We start from the raw sequence: 23,020 nt of genomic DNA on the forward strand, positions 1-23,020 counted from the left end.
TTAGAGCCACTTTAGAGTAACGGCCCTTCAGCTATTTTGGTGCTTAAAAGCATGGTGGTCAGTTATCTGAAGCTTATTTGAAATCGCACGAAACGCTTTTCCGTCTTCCAGATGTGTTAAAATAGTTCGCGACAGAGCAAAACAATATCACCTGCGCTTCCGAACACCGCATCTCAAGGTGAAGAAGACGCATTTTTCAATTGTGGCGATACACATTTGCGTCTGCTCTGCATCAAGCACCAAGATGGCGGCGCCCACTAGCAGATCGGGGATGGAGTGTCGATACTCCAAGCGTAACTCATTTAGTGGCTCTGCTCTCGCTCAAGCACGGTGGAAGAAATACATTTGTATTTCTTCCACCGTGGCTCGAGTTAATCGGCGGGCATTTGATACAGTTCAGAATGTGGGCAACTGGAAACATCGCAAGTAGAAAAAGAAAATGCCGAAAGAAATAGGCACCTTAAAAACGTCTGTGAGTTCAATTTTCTGCTGAACACGGAGGCAGGCAGCCACGGCTAAAACAAATATAAAGATTACAGCGAATTCTCTGTGATCCTTCTACTGTTCGCTGTGATTCGTTGTCTCGCGTTCTGCAGGTATGTGAACTCGCATACCCTTTCCTAAACTCTTAAAAAAGAAAAAAAAATCTGGTCGTAAAATAATTCTTACGGGTTCTTCTGGTTCTTCATATTTTGTAACATAAAAATATTTTAGGCACCCCTATAATGTTGAAAAACCTGAAAAACCTATAAGGGGTATTTTTAAGCTCTCTTTTTGGGGATGCTCAAAAGTCCTCCATCGGCCACGTGCTAGGGGGTGATCGTACTTGAGGCGTAACTGTTCTCCACTAGCTGAAAGGGTTCTTCGGGCGTCGAAGAACTTTTTAAAAACAGATTTTGTTTTTTTAGAGTAGAGTGATTGTGCGTCACGCTCTGCAGCAGCTTGGTTCGCTGAGCGCACAGTCAGTAACAGCTGAAGAACCGTGGGGCGTGGCGAGTACGAGCATCTTAATACTGCAGCTAATGATATTGGAGCATCAGCCGAACGCTCAAGGACCAAACACGAAACGTAAACATATGGCCCTGCCTTTCTTAAAGGGACAATGAAACCCCCTAAACATTTTTAAATTTTTTGCCAGGCGATTCAATATGGTGGTAGGGGACTACCCAATCAATACTTTGCTACAGAGGAACGTATATTTTTAATAAAGCCAAAATACTCAACTGCTCGAAACCGAAACATGAGCACGGAAGCTCATGGCCGCGACATATGGACGATGTGTACCGAGGAGGAGGGAGAAATGTGGAGGAGGAGAGAGTGGCCGGAAGTCACGTGCCTACACCCGACCGCGTTTTTTTTCCCTCCGCTTCTCCGGCGTGTGAAGCAGACGACGACGACGAAGTTGCGTGCACCGTTTGACGTGCGTTTGTTTGGCTCTTATTTCCCTTTCGCTGGATGTTCTACACTTGAAGATCGATCGGCCGGTACCACGAACGACAGTTCCGAAGTAGCGGACCCACGTCCTTCACAACGTTGGTCCGTCGCCTGCCGCCATCACATAGTCCAGCCCGCTGTACGTCGCCATATTGAGTATGACGTAGTAGATGTACTTCCTGTGATCTTTGCAACATTTTTTGTTTCGACCAACGTATTTGCTGCTTGGAGGCCACAAATATGAGGTTCATATTATTTTATATTTTTAATATTGAATGTGTGCCTAATAGGCTAATACCCGTGCCACACGGACAACTCGAATGCTATTTACAGCGAATGACATTTGTGTGATCGGCGAATCAGCTCGCAATCTGTCGCGCGTGGAATGCGCTACGCCCGGAGTGTCGCGCGCTGATTGGCCGTCCGCTCAAATGTCATTCGTTGTAAATGGCATTCGAGTTGCCCGTGTGGCACGGGTATTAGATGGCCCAGTACAATGAATACATTTGGTATGCTAGTTTGAAAGCCACGTGACCACGGAAAATAGATAAGATGAATGCTTGGGCACGGCCGGACTGAAAGCGCGCGCTCTCTTTCTCTTCTTGCGGCCTTTGCAATTGGGGCAATCGCCACCTCCCGCCGCAATTCGCGGGGGGCGCTGTCACCTCACCCCTGGGCTACCCTTTGCCGTTTGCACAAAGCGCGTCTGACAGTGTATCTCAGCGCTGTCGCAACTTGCGGCCGTGATTTTTGTAGTCTTTGACACCTGATCCTTACGTTTAGAACCCCAGCCACTATCTAATGCGCTTCTGATGAGCCCAAAACGGTAAATATTTGACGCACATCACCTTGATATTCGGGAGTAAAATGTAGTAAGTAGAGACAGCGAATGCCATTGCGGAAAAACCGCACTCGTCTTTACCTCCATGGCTTCTGTTGCAACTCAAGAACAGGACGAGACGGGCCCCTTCTACGTGGAGGAACTTTAAATGATAAATAATTCGTACACTTTCGTGAAATTTAGGCAGGCCAGATCTATCTATTGCCGCGGTCTGCATCATCATTTCATACGCCGCACATAAAGTAGGTCAGCTGCTCTAGACGAGGGCGTAGTAGTCTACAATCTTCGCACAGTGCATATTACAGCCTAAAGTGCTTCCTCGAGGGCTTGTGCACATATCCAGCTGATTTTTCGTCTCTGCCCGTGACCGTCTTTGCATGGTTAATCAGAAGTATTCTGAGGAACCGTTGCCAAAACAACAACCCACGAAGCTCGAACACCAGCGCAAAGCGGCTCGAAGGGACTCTCCGAGTGCGGTGAAGTGGGGTGAGGTGGTTGCGCCCCTGGCGGCAAGCAAGTGAACCACATACGGAGAAAAAATGCCAATGACTCCCGGGCAATTGCAGAGGCCGTAAGAAGAGAAAGAGAGCGCGCGCTTCCAGTCCGGCCGTGGCTTGGGCGAGTTGGTGAATCATAATCTATAGACCAGTGTCCAGAATCCTAGCACCCAGCGATAAGAATGGGAAATAATAATCTCAAACACAGGCTCTTGTGAAGAGAGGGGCTGCGCATAAAACACTCTTTTTGCTTTTTACAACGCTCTTGGCATCGGTGTTGTTCTTGGAGCTTCGTGACTGTGCATTTCTGACGTTTTCTAACTAGAATATCTGCGAAGTTTTTTAGAAAAACGGAGTCTTGCAAAAAGCGCAGCCCCCCTACTTTGTCATGACGTCAGCGTCGCCCATGAAACGGAGCGAACACTGGTCTATAGTGACAGCGCAGAGAAACAATCACACACCCGATACCCAGAAAGACAAGCACACGTGCTGAACTTACAACCCGTCGTCGCAGTCGAATACACAGGAGTTGCAAGTTCAGCGCGTGTGCTTGTCTTTCTGAGTATCTGGAGCCCTAAACTCGTCGAACACAAAGTTAGAGCCGAAAGTTCGCGGAGCGCGCCGATTGGACGTCGGCGAAAAAACGCGAAGTCATCGTCGTGATAGGCCAATCGGTGCGCTCCGTCAACTTGGGCCCAAACTTTGTGTCTGACGAGTTTAGGGCTTCTGGTGTGTGGTTGTTTCTTTGCGCAGTCACCGTAGAATATAGAAAAGAGAAGGAGCGCGACTGGAACCGGCCAATTCTCTACCGGCTGTTTTAGGGCGGAAAGAAAAGGACTTTCGAACCGCTAATTGTGTTCTATATAAGTAGTTGGACTCTGATAGGTCACGTTCAAATAAAAATCTCGGCGAATATAAATACCCTGCCAGTGTCCCTTTAAAAGAAAGATAAAGAGGTTCTTGAAAAAAAAGACGAGTTAGACATTAAATCCTGCGTATTTATGTCCTGTTAATTTGTACATCACAAGAATTTGACCAGAACGTATCTATAGACGCGAGACAAACCGAAAAAAAACAACCACTGTTTGTGACGTCATACACAGAGGTTTCAACTGCCTTGCGCGCGCCGTTCGTCAGTGTACTCGTATAGGGTAATGTTTGCGGAAAGCGCGGAAATGTTGACATCTTGGTATAATTACGTCACAATTCCCTCCTACCACCGAAGGCACCGGGAAGAAAGGGCTTAAGCGCTATTTTCAAAAGAGCTAATTGTGGCTTATAGGCTTATCAATATCTGAAATATAGTTTTGATATTCATAATCCTGGAATCCAAATAAAGACGATTTAAGTGTTTTTTTCTCAAATAAAGAACTCCTTCCGTTTCCCCTTAAGTTGGCAGTGGCTAGAATCAGATCCGCGTACAATTTCGAGAAGGCCCCTGCTGAACCCCAGCGCGCTGCCTCCCAAACTCCATTTTATTTTATGACTCGCATGCAATGGGGTGTTTCATTGTTCTTTGTCGCTCACCACATGTTCGGATTTTGAGCAGGTGGCCCCGGCGTGGCGGGCGGACCCGGCGCTTGCGCCACACTCGATCATCCGTCGGAAAACGCTGGGCGGGCCCCGAAGGCAACAATTCCGCCGCGCAGCTACGAAACGCTGGCGGGCTGCGCGCTCGCGTGCCGTCATTGCCACTTGTCAAAAAGCGGTAGAAATCACAAACAAACAAAAAATCCCGGAAATACAAAAAAAAAAAAGACACAAGCGGAAGTTTAAAAAAAAAAAAAAATCAGATTTCGGTTTGACTGTTTGCAGTTAAATTCGCTTCATGGTCTTACTTAAACAGTTTGCGCAATTTTTTAAAATTTTTATAATCCCAGTTTGACATCGTAGTTTTCGCTCGGAGCATTCGTTTAGCCTATACGTTCTAAAGAAACGTGGGTGAATTGAGTTCTTTGCAAAACGAGGAGACAATTCAGAAAAAAAGCTCAGAATGCCATTCAATCTTATGGTGAATTCCTGTCGTAGATCCGGAGCGCTTTCCGAAATTCGCGAGGGAGGCGAAATTCCGCTCTGTGGGACCCACTCCGAATCGACGAGGGGAAGATAAACTTGCATTTTTGGAGCGACCTCCCACACACCGCTTCCCCCTCCGCCGTTCAAAATAGCCGCTGCTCGAACTTGACAAGCCCACCAACGCCTCAGCCCACTGATCTGTTCGACGACCAGTGACGACTGTCACTGCTTAGCTTCAGAAATAACACGCGACACAGGCCGTGCGAAATTATACGTACCACGGCGCCCATGTCACAAATAACGAAGACGCCCCCCGTTCGGCACCGTCATATACCTTTCGGCCGCCTCGAAGCGGTGGGGCACGGACAGCGATTGCCAGCGGTGGAGTTCAGATTTCTGGTACGATTTTAATAAACACAGAGGTAACAAACCATCACTTGCACGGTCGTTGCCTAATCTCGTCTTGCTTTATTGCACGGGAAAACGCCGGCGGAATGCCGTGCAAAAAGGTAAACAATCATTGGCTGCAGAATGAACAGGCCTAAACTTGCGTCTGCCTCCGGCATTTCTGTCGTTCTTTTTCTCGTTCTTCCTCTCACGATCACAGGTGTCAGCGCTTACGATTTTCCACGCTTCAGTCCAGGCTTTGTATCCCTGATCTACGCGAGGTAGAAGCGTTCGAGCCGTCACAATCCCGCGTAAACAACCGACGCACCCGAACAGATGCAGCTCGACGACCCGACCGTGGCCCGACGGCCCGACCGGCCCGCCGACCTCTCCAACCTCACCGCGCATGCGCACTGCCGATTTAGAAGGAAATCACGTGGGCCGCTCTGTCAACTTCCGGAAAGATATGTGAAATCCAGCAGAGCAAGTTCGGCGGGGTTTGAGGCACTCCGTGGAGCGGGCGTTGCCAGAGATCTACGAGCGGAAGATGACCAGCTCGAGCCACATCTGCGAGCAGAACATGCGCGCTCCAAATGGAGCGCTTTTGGAGCGCTCGAGATCTGCGAGTGGAATTCACCATTAACTGCGATGCGTACAGGGACAACGACCGCGTGAAACGTCATGCTCACTATCCATGCGCACTTTTTTGTCACATTCCGAGCAGCTTAATCATTCGCTGGGCCCATTTCGTTATTCGCAGGCTTTCTCGGTGTTGTGCACGATAGTGAACTCGCAGCCGTTGCCAATTTGGGAAAGACAGGGCATGGAGAGTGCATCTCAATGGGCGACGTGCGCGACCGAAAGCGTCGCTGTGGTCGGCCTTCCACGATTGGCCGAACGCTGACTATGACGTAAGAACAGGATTTATCATCGACGGAAATAAGAGGGATGAAAGAACTTTAATTTTGACGGTGTTGGCAGTGTTCCTTTAAAAGCGCAATGATTTCAAGCTTCCACCATGCTATTTACAAACACCATCGAACTTGTTGTTTGCAAGGCAATGACGTCACAAGGGGGAACCGTAGGAGGGTGCCACCAAAACATCTCGCCGCTAATAGCGAGTCGTTTTTGGAGCACATAGTTCCGAAACGATGAACGGTGCAGCTTGTCCGTTCCGTGAAACCATAAGTGAAATTTAACATATTTTAGCGAATCCTAAAACTTGCGCAAACGCGTAAACGATGATGATGATTGCGTTTCACTGCAGTGCCATCTTTTAATAAACACGAAAAACATTCTGCGGCGTGCAAATCCGTGGTGGCTCGCATTTCCGGCGCACGACGGATGTAAACAAGACGGCTGCCCTAACATTTACCGGTCGGAATTTCAAGACCGGTAAAGCTAGATATAGTAAAAAAAAAAAAAAAAGAAAAAAATGTTTGAACGATCGCGAAGGTAGGTGATCTGTCTCTGCACCTTGAACTTGAACGATCGTTCACGGTGTGTGTCGTCAAACCAAATCATTTTGTCTGCTCGCGGTCGCCACGGCAGCTATAGTCAGCCCGTAGATCGTAAACAAATTAGTAGCATTCGTAGTTTCCAGCATTCACGATCGCTTACCGTTGTGAGCAGTCCTCGAAATGATTTGGTTCAACCTCTCAAATGAAGTGGATGCAAAATCGCTTCCCACTGTCACAGCACGGCACGTGAAACGTCGCGCTGAAGCGCCGCAGCGCAGGTTTAGTCACTACACGAGTTCGAGAATAGCGTATACGGGAAAAGCTTTCCGTACGCAAAGAAATCGCGTGCGTCGTCTCCGTTGGGCATACGCCCAAACCGCGTTTTAAATTGGCGTGACGACGCTATTTCTTTGCAAAGCTTTTGCGTACGCTTTGATAATCCTCGCTACCGGGAGCTGGAGAAACTTAGGGCGTTCTCGTTCCGTTCTTCGGTTCTCTACCGATGCTGCGCACTTACTGGCTGCGGAGTGAAAACGCCTTCGCGTGATTTTGCCCTCGAGATCCTGTTATACACTTGTTCGTCGATCCGGAATCACTGAACGCGTACGTGCTCCACGGAAAGGCACACGCGCACAAGCCATATTTACTCGAAAAGAAAAGTGCAAATCATTAGAATCCACGAAATGAAATATCAAACCGAAAATACAATAGTGTGTGTGCATTTGCGCGCGTGTGCCGCTTTTTCTGGCTTTTACACCCCTTCGGACTTCGAGCTTTCGAACGCGAACAGAGCGCTAAGTACTCGAGTAAATCCGGTACCTCCCTCATTATCCCCCAGCACTTACTTTAGTGGCGCTTGCTCCGACAGCAGCGCCCAATTGTTTTCTTCTTGTCGGTTTATTGTCCTCGAGCACACACGTACGCGCGGCCGTGTGTCGGTGGAGACGGCGAAATTTCGGAATCCCTCGGGGCGGTCCGCGTTCCGCGGAGGGGCTTTGGCGGCAGCGAGAACGCGGTGCGGATGCGTGTCAAGGCCTCGGCGCCAGGCGGGCGGCCGTTCTTCGGCGAACAATCAAAACAGACTGGAGGCCCGTCGTGTAATTTGCATGGCCTTCCCTCCCGCGTCCCCTGTCACATCCGCAACGTCGTCCCTCCCGAGCGTCGCCCGGTGCCTCGCCGTTCGTTCGGTGCCGGAGCTGAAGAGCGCCGAACCCCCTCGGCCATTCCGGGTGCGGCGGAGACAACCCTGGGCACCGCCATCTTCCTTTGAACGAAGGAGCGCATTGGTACAATGGACTCAACGTTGAGTGCACTAGAATGCGGGGTAGTGTTGGGACCTAAGCGGCTCGCATGGCGTGCGTGGTGTAGATTGCGACAGGTGCCGACACCGGCGCATCGCGAGGATGGCAATTGTGCGCGTGTGCCGCGAGATTATAGTACACTAGAGGATAGGCGCGTCGGCGCGTTGCGAACACTTGATTCAATATTCGCCAAACTTGGCGGGCTGCAGAGACTTTCTACTATCTTGACGACATCAGCGCCACGATTTTCTACAAGCGCAGCCTCACGAGTTCCCATTGCTGAGCTGCACCGGACCAAACACTACCCCGTATTCTAGTACACTGTAGCCTTCGCCCGAACCCGACTTTTAAATGCGCATTTCTTTTAGCAGCACCCCCGAAAAATTCTGCTCTGCTACACGAAACGAATGCGCGGGAGATTGATGCGCATAAATTGAGAAGACAGAAGAAAACCCCCAAGGCCCCCGAGGGGGAATCGATCCCGGGACCTCAAGATTGTTAGCCCGACGCTCAACCACTGCCCCAACGGAAAAGTTTTTTTTTTTTTCCAGACCTTTATTTACAGCATGTTTAAAACTATAATTTACATTATACTATACAAGTAATGCGTTGCACTATATAGATGTAGAGCTATACATTTCCGTTTGATTATAGACAAGAAATACGTTACATGATATACATGCAATGCGTTACCTTTTCGTTACATGCAAGCAGTGCGTTTCATTCTTGTTACATTATACGATAAAAATTTGCAAAACCACAACGCTCATCTCAGAAAGTAAGGTGTCAATGATACTTTCTAGGTCGACTGGTGCTGACGTCGATTATATCATATCAGGGGAACGACTGAGATTTTTTACGACGTCTTTCCATTCATCATTTTCATCACAGCGTGCCAATATGCCCTCACCTGCTTGTATGGCAATATTTTAGAAATTTACCCAGGATCACTTTGCGACACCTGCTTCATTATCCACTTTACGCGTTTTCCACAAACTATAAAGACCTAGAACTACTAAAATGTCTTGAATGGTATCGAGGTGTTCGGCGAAATGCAAGTAACGAAGGTTTGTCTCTTCCACTTCAAAGTCTTTTTTCAATGTCCGTTTGAAAACACCCAGAAGAATACAGCGTCTAAACAAATAATAAAAGCATGGGTGAACGTTTCGGTAACTTTACAAAGTCTACAATCAGTGCTTCGAGCCACTCTTTTACAGTTGTGGTACGAGAGTGAAATCGGTAAAAAAAGTTTTACACTTCGGGTGGTATCGGCATTAGTTTAACCCTTTTTAAAACATCCGGGTTGCAATTTAGTGGAGGCCCATAGGGGAAAACACGAAATACAGGATCTGGGAACAACGAAACTAGCAGATGTATGGTTAGCTTCTTTTTAGTGCACGAGGCCAAAAAGGCTTGGTCAAACTTTGTTCTTAAAAATTCCAATGTGTCCGCTACTTCCTTGTAAAATCCTCTTAATGTTATTAGAACACATGGGGTTGTTGAATCTTCACCTGGTGTTGCCATATATTTTGCTAAGAAGAAATGCTTGCACAATTCTAAAAAAGGATGCTGTTCCTGCGAAAAAACTTTTCCATCTGGCAATTAGTTGCCTAACAAAAATATGGCCTAAAGCAAGTCCTCCATCGTGAATTCTTCAAAACAAGTTTGGTCTCCTCATTAGCTCGTATGGTGACCTCCAAATAAACGTAGCCAATACTCTGTTCAACAGATTGACCGTCGTCCTTGAGCAATGTATAACTTGCAGAAGATACATTAGCTTTGACAAGAGGAAAATGTTGTATACAGCAACTCTTCCAAAAGTAGATAGATATTTTAAACTCCACATATTGGCAGCTGTTTTAACGTTTTTTGTTACTGTGTTCCAGATAGGCTTGGGATTGTCCATTGCGCTTAACGGACCACGAGCCACAACTTTTGTCCTTGTTTACTGACGCACCAGACTCGGCACAGTAGTTAGAAACGCAAATCATCGCGTTTTTTATGCTGGGCTTGTTGGAACATACCAGCACAAGGTCGTCAGCGTAGGCAAGAAGCTTGATTTTACAGCTGTGAAGGCAAAAACCTTGAACCTTGCTATTGTTTATGATGTATCTGCAGAGGGGATCAAGATAAAGGTCAAAAAGAAGTGGTGACAAAGGACATCCTTGCCTAACCGAGCGTTGTTCTTGTATGGATTTTGTAAGAGCTTCGTTAACAATCAATTTCGTTGAGATTCCAGTATAGCAAAGTTTGATTCCACGTATGACGTTTTCTCCTACTTGCATATGTGCGAGTACATCGAAAAGAAAGGAGTGTTGAACTTGATCGAAGGCGTTAGCCAGATCAAGTTGTAGAATAGCCACTGATTGTTGTGTTCGTTGGCATATCTCTATTATGGACCGGACGATATGGAGGTTCGTTTGTATATTCCACCCTTTTATGGAACACGTCTGATGGTCTCCAACCAAAAACATTATCACGCTTTGTAAACGTCCGGCGAGTACCCTTGCAAAAATTTTATAGTCGCCGCTTAGTAAGCTTATTCCGTCTACTCGTTGACTCTTGTCCAGATCTTTAGACTTCGGAATCAGTGCTGTGTGTGCCTTCCGAAACGATGGAGGAAAGCATTCGTGTCACTATGATTCCTCAAAAACGTTTAAGAGTATCGGTGATAGTATCTTGCTCCATCTTTTGTAAAAACTGGCTGGTAAACCGTCTAGTCCTGGGGCCTTTCCAGACTTCATTTCTTTTATATCCAGTTCGACTTCAGCCACGTCAATAAGAGTATTTAGAATCTTAGTCATATCTGGTTCAAGTTTTGGTAGCTCTAATAAGAGGGAGTCCTTCATTTGGGTTGGTACAGAATGTGCTCTTGCAGCAAATAAATTTTCGTAGTGCGAAACAAAGGCATCTTCTATTTCCTTTTTGTCGTTCAGTACGCGACTATTTTCGTTTAACGTCATTACCCGTTTCTTCTTGATATATTCTCTCTCCACGTTAAGGCATATTTTTGTTGGTTGTTCTCCTTCTATTAATTGCGAAGTACGCGTTCTTACACCAGTACCTTCATAGCGTATTTTATGTTGTTCTTTAATTTGTGTTCTTATATTCTTTACTTCATCCTTGTATTTTCCGGGCTCTTGGCACTCCAAACGGTACAGGTAAAATATGTCATTGTTCAGACGCCTTTCTCTCATTTTTTCATGATACGCAACAATTGATGATATTTTTATTGCAATTTTTCTTATCTCCAATTTAAAAGATTCAAATTTTTGACACCAGCCTTCTTTGGTGCATTCAAGTATCTCTAGTGCTGATTCGACACATTTTATAAAGTCGTCATTCTCAAGGAGCCTTTCCGTTCAGTTTCCAAAGAGGCCAAGAGGTTGTTTGCTATTTTCTCCTGGGGTGTTTTTATACCTACACGCACTTGCACCATGCAGTGATCAGAGAAGAATGCAGGGATCATGTTGTAGTTAACTAGTGCAGTATTAACTGACCTAGATATATAAATTCTATCTAAACGTGCATGGGAAGACCCTTGAAAGTGTGTAAAACAGAGTGCGTGATTTGTTGCTGAATCTATCAGGTCGCAGTCTTGAACCAATACTTTTAAGGCTTCAGCGCTTGGATCTACGAGGTTTAGAGATGGAACTCTATCTTTCTTATGTATTACACAATTGAAGTCCCCAAGTAGAATCACGTTAAAACTTGTGTTGGCATGAACTCTAGCCTGACAGAAAAGGCTTTCCCTTTGCGCTGCGTTATTGTATGCATACACAACAATTGTGCGCCAGGGCTGATCTTGCAAAATAATGTTAGCTACCATTAGACGACCACTGTCAGCCCCTTCGAGAATACTACACATTTTGTACTTTAAATTTTTCTTAAACAGAATTGCACACCCTGCAGAGTAGTCAACAGCAGGGCAGTGAAACAGATCGTAGGAATTCTTCCACAAGCTTCATCCCGAAAATAAGGCGTTTTGTTCGGATACTTTTGTTTCTTGCAGGGTCACAATGTCGCTGTCATTATTTTGTACAAAACGAAAAAGTTGGTACTGTTTTTTTCTCGAATTTATCCCTCGCACATTTATGGTGGAAATTCTGAAGGGACTTATCTGGGTGGTCGTGAGGGGATTCCTATACATGCTTTGGGTCGAGTTCGGAAGCTGCCGGGGAGGTTGTTTTTCGATCTTTGAATTTGGGTTTCACCCGCTGCTCTTTGGGTTCCAGCCGTATTTGCGGCTCGATGGAGTCCAGCAGAATATTCATGGCTTCCGGTTCGCCCGTCAAATTCTCACTGGTGTCGACCTTGGCTCTTTTGCAATGGTGTTCTTCCTTCTTGGTCTCGGCCACATTCTTGGTTTGCTGGGATTGCTTTCTCAGCCCTTTCCCTTTGCTTGCAGTAGCTTCTCCTGGTTCTGGGTGCGGCGTTGGGGAGGTGCTTTCGTTGCACCTTCGTTCCTCCGATGGGCTTACGTTGAGGCTGCAAGGAGCGTCGTTGTTCTGGATTGCTGGTCATCGCCCGTTTGCGTCCGTTCGACTTCCTCATTGACCATTTCCTCCACGTCCATGGTATGTTCGCTATGATCAGCGTCCGGTGTTGCGTACCCCTGGAGCTTTGAGGCGTACGTCACCCCACGTTCGTCATTTCTGTGACCGAATGTCCAGCACTGCGTGCAGCGAGGAGTGCAACATTGCCGGCGGATGTGCCTGATTCCTTTGCACCTCAGGCATAGCGGTGGTCTTCCAGGGATGACGACGAGCGTATTGGACCTGTACACGTTCAGGAGGTGTGGGATCTTGTCCACCGTGAGGTCCTGCTTCAGGACGAGGGTCACTTCTCGGGTTGTTGTTTCGAGATCACCGAGTCCTGAAAATCTCCACGTTTCTCTTCTCATGTCCTTGACTGTCCCGAACAGCTGTAGAAGCTTCCTCACTTCGGGGTCTGGCATAGGAATGGGCAGCCATAAAAGCTTCATCTTGATCTTTTCTTTGCATGGATCGATTACCATGCACTTTTTTCCTTTGATAATGAACTCTTCGTAAGCTTTGATTTTGAGCTTTGCTGCAGCATTTCCGAAGGTCACCATCCATACGTGGCTCATTTGATACTGGCCTAAGCTTAGGACGTCCTTCCGATCAACGATAGAAAATATTGCGTCCTTAAAGTCGCTTGCCTTGTACGGCCTTCCGGTGATGTCAGCATGTAAGAATAGTGAGTTGGTGACGAGCATACCTTGCGGTAGTCTTGGAAGTATAACCTTGTGGTGGGAAGATTCCGATGTCGTCTTGTAAATCCGGCCATCAATTGCCGTCGTACTGCTCCCGATGAAGCTCATCTTTCCACTCGTAGGTGACTTGGCCACCTTACCGCGCCGTTTAGGCGAACCGAACAGGGTAACCCGGGAGAGCCCCGGGACCCTGTTATTGAAATAAATCGCAGGCAGGAAGAAAAGGGCTTCTACTCACAGTCACTTCTTCCTCCACACCGCCTCAACGGGAAGGCTTGTGTAGAGGTAGTTACCCAATGCGATACTATTGTGTTCGCCAACCGACACAGCGGGACGCGCAAGTGGAGCCAGCGGGTAGCTCCGACTTTGGCTTCCGCTGTACGACGGCTCGTGCTGCCGAGTTACAGTGTAGCCGATTCGCAATCGAATGCGTGGCACCCGAGCTTGTGTCCGCCATCGTGCACGGATAACACAGCTTCCAACAGAGGGCACCATTTTAGACAGGGGTCATGGTGTTTAGCACTCGTCGCACACATCCAAAATATATTTCACGAAGCAACTAGGATATGCGGAAAAGAAGGAGACATCTTGGGCCGGAGTGTTAGTATAGTGACTATTCTGGAGTAATAGTGTTTCCGAAAAGAAGGAACCCCTGAAAACACAAGACGCTAAAATAGACCACGTAGAAGTCCACAAATATTTGGAGGTACGACTCGATGAATGAAGGAAATATCTAGAGGAACAGAAGGAATTATAATTAGGAGAGAGAAAATAAAATGAGAGGCGAGGTACTGCGGAATTATAATAGGTAAGAAGTGGTCAGAGGTGCATGGAAAGAAATGCTTGTGTCTGAACTATATTTTGGCAATGGCGTACTGTGCATGGGGTCAGAAATTTAATCAGGATTGAAAATTAGACGTGGGCAGATTGGCACTGGGGCTACACCAAACGAGGGGGTACGGGGCTAAATGAGATGGTCGTCTTTTGTGAGCAGAGGCGCAATTAGTAAATTAAAATTTATACTAAGGTTATCCGAAATGGAGGATACGCGCTACATATGGAAAGGATACGAGCAATTATGCATGAACAATTTAAACACAAAATAAATGATCCGCACCCGAAAGCTGGCATTTAAATACCTACGCACTAGTGATGGGACTCAGTGGACTAGTTCAGTGGAAAAAAGAGAGGGAAAATGCAGAAATAAAGGTGGGGAGGAAAGAATGCAAGAGAAATTAGCTTTTGAATTTCCGGGTCACAAAATCAGGACATAAGATAGGAACAAGTGTGTGATAATTCACGGGGGAGCATGTTGCTGTTTGAGGCGAGAGCGGGAGCGCTAATGGTAAATACATATACGCCTAAATTTCAAGAGATTGACATGTATTTGCCGTATGCCATACAGACAGCAAGACGCTTTAACATGCGGTTTTTGAAGTGCACGGGGCTTCGTCCTGTTCTTCCTGAAGGGGTAACGGACTTGGGAAAGCGCAGGGTTTTGCTGGCGAGGATGGAAGAACGGAGCAGTAAAGGGTTGCAATAAAAAATCAGGAGCTTTGAAGATTGGTGGAGAACGTCTGGAGAAGCGTGACAATGTACAAAATTGGTGGGGATACAAAATATTTAGCAAACTTTAAAGTGAAAGGGTGCAAATATGTTTCCAAGCGCAAGGTACAGCCCGCTACAAAAGGTATTGCCAATGTCATACATATATTCATTTTTGATAGAAGACATACGCTTGCTGGAAGTGCTCTGGTTCTCTTTACAATGCCTCTAAAAAAACAAAGCAAAAAAGAAAGCGGACTGAAGTCGACTTTGCTGAACGGAAGCGTCGGCACGCTGAGGCTCATCGTGATTGTCGGTCAATGAGACGACGGAAAAAAGAGAACATAGTTTAGGCTGGATTCCTATGGTGCGATTTTGCTTGCGATTTCAGAACTGTGGCGTTGAGGCCGGTAGCTTTCGCCAGGCTTTTCCTTCCGCACGAGCGGCGCAGCAACGGCGAAATGGCAAGCAAAATCGCACCATGGGAATCAGGCTTTCCGGACTAGGAAAAACGAAGCAAGGTGCGATCGTTCAGCTGCGACCAAGGCCTGCGTTGAAGAACGCGGGTCGTCTCAATTGGATCACCAGAATATTGCCTTCATGAAAGAAACGTCGAAGTAGTCTGCACCGAAGCACCTCAGAAACAGCCCATTTTTCCTGTGTTTCTTCTTCGGCGAATTTTTTAAATCAAACTGAGCTGGCGCCCGCGCACCGGCCTCGCTGTCGTGGTGGTGCTTATCCAGCGCTCGGATTTAGTTTCCAGTAGGCCGAGGCCACAAACGCGTCCTAAGCGCGTGACCGGCGTCTTACAAAAAATTCCCCATCCCATACGTACTAAAGTGGCTTTAATACGTACAAGAGGCAATTTGAGAGATGCAACGAGTGGTCTGTCGCGATACTTTCCTTATCACACGTCGGCTCGGGAGATAGCGCCATCACCCGAGAGGAACGGCAAGGAACGGGTCGCGAAAAGGCTGTCGCAATAACCTGCAGAGGGAGAAGACCGACAAGGACTTCACTCGAAGAAATCTGGAGCGCCTACTTTCCCTCAAAAGACTTAGGAGAGCCGATTGCTGCAGTCTACGGAGAGTTGGGCGAATGACGAGGCCCAAAATATTTTTATACATAAAAAAAGAATCTGCGCTGTGACTAACTGTGTGTTTTTTTAGCCAGCGCGAGCTTCCTACATTCATTAAACACGTCGACGTGTGGTGAACTTCGCGCAACGGAAAGCAATGAGCGCGTGCTATACTTCGTCCCATTTTAGCATGGACTAACTGTGAAGGCTGGGCAAGCGAGAGCGGATAGCCTTGGTTGCCTTGACCGGTGCACTTGCCACACGAGCGCTCATGCAGTCACCAAGGCTTCATCGAAGGCAACTAGCTCGCGCATTTAGCCTGCTCGGCTAACAGTAGTTCATGCATGAGGTGAGAAGAAGTACAGAGGCTGGAAACCCCAAAGGGACGCGCTGGGGCAATACCACTTCGAATAATTAAAGCATGACCAAGACCGATCTCAACAGCCAGTTTGACTACTCCACCGCTGCCGCAATGCGTCGAGGGAACTTTAGTCTTTCTGCACGTGCGACAGCCTCGCTAGAGCTTTGCGCGTGTGGAGCACAAGACGGCACGAGCCCTCGCACGCACGGCCGTCTGTCTCCTGCGAACTAAAGTTATGGCGGCGTCACGCATGCGCCGAACGCTTAGTGAGATCGGTCTATTGTGGCGTCATAGCAGTAAAATTGAGCGAATACACTTATTGGACACTGCTTCAGCGTTCTGCCTCATGTCCAGTCAACGCGTCGAATGACACTTGGAGTCAACTTTCCGAGGGAGGGTAGAGGGGGCCGGTCAGGATGGTGACGACCGATAATGGTGTTCAATCGATGCAAGTCCCTCGGGAAGTCGAATAAGAAAAAAAAAAAAAAAAAAAATAAAGTTGTTCGATCCCGCTGGACACATTACGACGTTGGTTGGTTTATAATGGCCAGTGTGGCCACGTTTATTTTAAAACAAAACGACAAGTCAACAGTGTCGTAGCTGCGTGTGTATGATAACAGCATGCCATGAAGTATGCACTTTTATGTATGACGTCAGAGTGCTGTGCGCCTGCGTCCGGTGTATCTTATCTGTATATATTGAGCCCCGATTTGATGTACCACTAGTTGTTGGTCCCGAGGCTGCCTGTGTTGCACTTCGCAATAAAGTGCTTTGCCAGACTTGCATCCCGGCCCCTAAATGTAACAATTGGCGACGAAGATGGCTGAAGAAGCCAAGGAACGGAAGATGACCGCAACTATCGGGAAGCCACCGGAGTTCCAGGCGGACAGCGGAAACTTCGAGATTTATCTGGAACGCTTCGAGCTGTTCGTCGCAGCCAATGACATCGCAGAAGAAACGAAACTGCAAGTCTTCTTGACGGCTATCGGTGAAAAAGCTTACACCGTCCTCCGGAGCCTGCTTCTGCCGAAGACGCCGAACAAGGTATCGTACCAGGAAGCTGTCAGCATCCTTCAAAAACACTACGCACCTAGACGTTCATTGGTCACAGAGCGCTTCCGTTTCAATCGACGAAACCAAGGGCCTCACGAGACCGTGACTGACTTCGCCGTCGAACTGAAGAAGCTCGCAGCGACATGTGAGTTCGGCGCTTTCCTCGAGGAAGCTCTACGCGACAGACTCATCGCGGGTCTGCACGCCGACACCATACGCTGTCGTCTTCTCGCAATGCCCGACACAGAACTCACCTGGGACCGTGCATGCAGCATAGCTACGGCCATGGAAGCGGCGGCTCAAGACACAAAGGAAATGCTGACGTCAAGCAACGCGGGACAATCTTCGAACGCCGCGGACGTCAACTGGCAACAAGCACCGGCACCTCCGCGTCGGACAGCGACGACGAACGCGCCGACCAAATCAAGGGGGCACGGAAAAAAAACAACGAAAGCTGTGGACCAAAGGACTAAAAAACCGTGTCACCGGTGTGGAGAACAACACTTACCTGTAAGTTGTCCTTTTCTGAACAGCGCTTGTTATAAGTGTGCTAAAAAGGGACATGTTGCAAAGATGTGTAAAACAAAAGTTGTGCAACACGTAGCCGAGGGCGAGTGTGACAGCGAATTGCTCTCTTTGTGTCACACGAACCAGAGTTCGGGCACGCCTGCCATTGTAATTACAGTCTTGTTAAATGGTAAGAAAGTTCCGATGGAACTAGATACGGGTGCCGCAGTGTCGGTAATGTCCGAAACGGAGTGCACAAAGCACCTTCCTCGTGCAAGCTTTAGGAAAGCGGACGTCAAACTCGTGACATACAATGGCACGCCTGTCGCGATAAAAGGAATTGTGGACGTGGAAGTTCGATACCATGATCAATGCTTTCAATTGCCACTGGTTATCGCAAAAGAAACTGAAGGCGCAAGAATGCCTACGTTATTTGGCCGAGACTGGCTCAGCAAAATAAAAATCAGATGGCATGAAGTCGTGCAAGTGAAGGCCTTGACCGCGGAAACGATACCGTTGACTGAAAAGTATCGCCACGTGTTTCAGCCAGGGTACGGAGAGATAAAGGGTTTTAAGGCTAGCATTTGTATGAAAGAAAACTCCGGCCCGGTGTTCTGTAAGGCGCGTCCAGTGCCATACGCTTTGCGCGAGCAGGTCGAGCAGGAATTGGCAAAATTAGAAAAAGCTGGAGTCGTGTACCGGGTAAGGCACAGTGAATGGGCTACGCCCCTCGTAATCGTGCCGAAAAAGAACAGCAAAGAGCTTAGGATCTGCGGTGATTATCGAGTCACTGTTAACCCTTGCATGGAAGTTGACCAGTACCCTTTGCCGCTGCCCGAGGACATTTTTGCCACCCTACGTGGTGGAACCGTGTTTTCGGTCCTTGACCTCTCGAAGGCGTATTTACAGCTCGAACTAGACGAGCGAGCACAAGAACTGCTTACTGTCAACACTCATTTGGGCCTATTTAGGTTCAAGCGCTTGCCATATGGCGTAGCGTGTGCGCCGGCACTTTTTCAAGCCGTCATGGATCAAGTCCTGCACGGTCTGCCGGGAACCGCCTGCTATTTAGATGACGTTGTCATCGCAGGAGAGACACGTAAACAGTGTCATGACAGACTTGAGCAAGTGCTCATACGCCTAAGTCAGCACGGCATAAAGGTCAACGCTGAAAAATGCAAGCTATTTCAACAAAGAGTGAAGTATCTGGGGCACGAAATTGACAAAGATGGGTTGCACCCCACGGCAGAGAAAGTAGAAGCCATAAAAAACGCGCCAAAACCGGCTAACGTGACTCAGCTGAAAGCTTTTTTGGGCTTGGTAAATTTCTATGCGAAATTTTTACCTAGTCTAGCTACAGTGCTAGAACCGCTGCATGATCTGCTGTGCAGGGAGACGAAATGGCACTGGTCACGTCAGTGTGACAACGCGTTTAAAACTTGTAAAGAAATGCTGACTGATGAAAGTGTTCTCCAGCTGTATGACGTCACGAAAGATATTCAGCTAACGTGTGACGCGTCAGAATATGGCCTTGGGGTTGTCTTGGCACATATGGTGAACGGTGAAGAGAAACCAATAGCATTTGCGTCGCGATCACTTTCAACATCTGAGCGCAATTACAGCCAGATAGAAAAAGAAGCCCTGAGCATTGTGTTCGGCATAAAGAAGTTTCATAAGTACCTGTACGGGCGAAGTTTCAACGTGATGACAGATCACCAACCGCTGACGATATTGTTTGACCCTAAGAGACAGGGAAGCGCTGTTTCCACGGCAAGAGTGCACCGATGGCTGACCTTTTTGGCCGATTACCGTTACAAAGTAACGCACAAACCCGGAACGTCTATCGGCCACGCTGATGCTTTGTCGCGACTGCCACTTGCAGACACTGAGGAACACGCGGAAGATATTTTTTATTTTTCTTCGGTCAGTGATCTGCCACTCACTGCAAAAGACATCGAGCGTGAAACAGCCCGCGACGACCAATTAAGGGTTGTTCGCAACATGATATGGTCTGGATGGCCTAAAAGTGTGCCTGACGAACTGCAGCCATTTTGGACACGACGTCTGGAACTCTACATTGACGACGGTTGTATTATCTGGACAAACAGAATTGTCGTTCCAAAATCCCTGCAGAATGTTGTTCTAGGTTTACTGCATGAACAACATCTCGGAATAACAAAAATGAAAGCTGTGGCAAGGTCAATGGTCTGGTGGCCTGGTATAGACGAAACACTCGAGCAAACTGTACGGAAGTGTAAAATTTGTCAAAGTGTCCTGCCCGCAGCACAGCCTGCACCGTTGTCACCATGGAAGCTCTGTGAAAATCCATGGGAAAGAGTACACTTGGATTTTGCCGAGAAAGAAGGAAAGACTTTTCTTGTGGCGATTGATACTTTCTCCAAGTGGTTGGAAGTCAAGATAATGCACTCGACGACCGCATACAATACAGTTGAAACTGTCCGTTCTTTATTTGCATCGCATGGGCTGCCGATGGAAGTAGTGACTGATAACGGTCCGCAGTTCCGAGCCTCAGAATTTCGAGACTTTTTGAAAGCTAACGGTGTCAAGCACACGCTCACGCCGCCTTATCACCCGCAATCGAACGGGGCGGCAGAGCGTGCTGTACAAACAACAAAGAAAGCACTGCTGAAACAGTTGCTCGATGACAAAGAAAAAGGAAATACTAGGTCACTACAACATAGAATTGACAATTTTGTGTTTTCATATCGCACAACGCCGCACACGTTCACGGGAAAGACACCCGCAGAACTGTTCCTTAGACGGAAACTGCGAACTCGCTTATCGTTGCTACGGCCAAATATAAAAAGTGCAATGATTGAGAAAACTGAAAAAGTAAAAATGTGTGCCGATAAGCGTAGATCTAAGCCGAGATCTTTTGGGGTGGGCGACCGTGTACTTGTACGTTCTTTGCGTGGTGATGTGGTCAAATGGTTTCCCGGTAAAGTGGTTAACGTGAAGTCGCCATCCACATACTTGGTTGTCGTCGGAAACAAAGTAAGGTTTGTGCACGCTGATCATTTGCGACGATCGTCCATTGAAAGTTCGGAGCAGCCGGAAGGTAGCCCCGAGTTAGACATGCCGCATGCCGCAGACATAGTCGCTACACCTGCTGCTAGTAACCACAGCGGTGATCTGCCTGCACAGCCTGCACGTCACCCTAGTGTTATGCCTACCAGTAAGGAACCTCCTTGTGTCATACGGAGGAGCACGAGAGACAGGCGACCTCCTGATCGCTTCCGGTTTGATAATTTTCAATAGGAGTGTTTTGAATAATAGTTGGGGAGGGAGTGTCGTAGCTGCGTGTGTATGATAACAGCATGCCATGAAGTATGCACTTTTATGTATGACGTCAGAGGGCTGTGCGCCTGCGTCCGGTGTATCTTATCTGTATATATTGAGCCCCGATTTGATGTACCACTAGTTGTTGGTCCCGAGGCTGCCTGTGTTGCACTTCGCAATAAAGTGCTTTGCCAGACTTGCATCCCGGCCCCTAAATGTAACAAACAGTAATTTACATGACAAAACTCCCAAAATTAAAACCTATATTTTAGTCCCCCAGTCTCAAGAGCCTAATCTGCCTGATCTCAAAAGCCGAATCCCCGAGAATCCTGTCGGCAGCCCTTTTCTAGACTCGTAAGGGCCCCCTTTCCCTCCAGAGACGGGCCAATCACTTCAAATTTGCCCGTTGTCACGTGGTACACTCTTACCCAATGATCAGCGAGCTGTCAACGTGACCTCCCTCCGACACTTCAACGGTCAAACCCAAATTCTTTGTAGAGTCACCACATGCTTTCTTCACCGTCTGGCTGGCGCCACCAAGTTAAGTTATTGCGTCGACTAAAAGCGAAGTTTCTACACTAAGCGGCGAAATAAGCCGGACACAAGCACACTCGCCTAAAAGCCACAAGTGCGGACAGAAGCCCAAGACAGCGGTGTTCCGGCGCCCCAAACTGAAACCCAATCCGTTTCTTAACGACCGGGGTCCGACTCTTCCCCACCGAGCCCCGCGGCTGCTCGAAGCCCCCCGCGCTTGAGAGAACAACACGACTCCCCGTTTACGCTCTCACCCCCTGCCGCGGCTCTGTGAGCAAACGCCCAAAAATGTGGACCCAAACATAGGCAGATAAAAAACAAACACAAAAACAATGCCGACGCAACTGTAGAAAGATAGACTTTTCTAAAACAAATCTTACTTATTTCTAACAAAATCCTTCGTTACTTAACACTTGGCATTGGGTTCAGGCAATACCACCTAGAAGACAAGGCCTGCGCACTGATATGATGTTATGACCACGACATACAGCTGACCTGCCCACGGAACAGTGTACTAGCGCGCACCTTGTAGTACAGGCCGCAGCCGCAGCGCTTCGTCACGCTATGAGTTCGCGGCGCTGCACGGTCTTTTTGTTTCCTAGGGTACAGTGTACCTAGGGTATCCGCACATCAATAGACTAGGGTGCCTCAATGTTCTTCTGTTTAGGGTGATGCCACCCTTTGTAGTACCAGATGCCGACAGCACGCGCTCACGGGCAAAATACAAAGAAATCGACGAAAACAAAATGTCGCCATAGCACAGTCAGCGCCACACGCGCGTGCAGGAACACTCTCTTTCACGCGCTTCTCAACAAAAAATAAAAATAAACGTGTGTGACAAAATGGCGAGATGCCACCACCCTAAGCAAAGCGCGCATGAAGGCACCCTACAATAGACAATTTGCTATATTACCCAAGCATCAAGCGGAATGCAGAGATTGGTGTTCCACGCCCCCACACGCGCACGCCTTCCCCGTATAAAAGATTCGAAGTAAATACCCAAAATAAAGCGTTGACAAACGCGTGTGCAAGATGCCATTTGTTTTAGGTATTTGCTTTAGAATAGTTGCTACTGGCTGAGGCCAGCACGTGCTGCGCGTGGAACACCAATCCCTGCATTCTCCTTGATGCTTGGGTAATATAGCAATAGGTCTATTGAAGGCGCGCAAGGTGCGGCGGCCTTATCTGGTACTGAACTGCTCTCCTCGCGGGCCTCGCAGGATCTCGTTAATCAATGGGCGCGTGACAGATTCGCCACTAGAGGTGCCGGCTGCTAGCACAGTGGCTATCTATCGGTGTTCCGAGAACGTGCCTTATTTCGACGGTGGCGCAAGAGCAGTCGGTGCTAGTGCCACTAAATAAGCTACGCTTGAGAGTAACGACACTTGGCCATATTTTGTCTTAAAATCATGGTTGTCAGTTATCTGAAGATTTATCTGAAATTACAGGAAACGTTTTTCCACCCCTCAA

This window comes from Ixodes scapularis, unplaced genomic scaffold (assembly GCF_016920785.2).
Source record: "Ixodes scapularis isolate PalLabHiFi unplaced genomic scaffold, ASM1692078v2 PGA_scaffold9__187_contigs__length_104089568, whole genome shotgun sequence".
NCBI lineage: Eukaryota > Metazoa > Arthropoda > Arachnida > Ixodida > Ixodidae > Ixodes > Ixodes scapularis.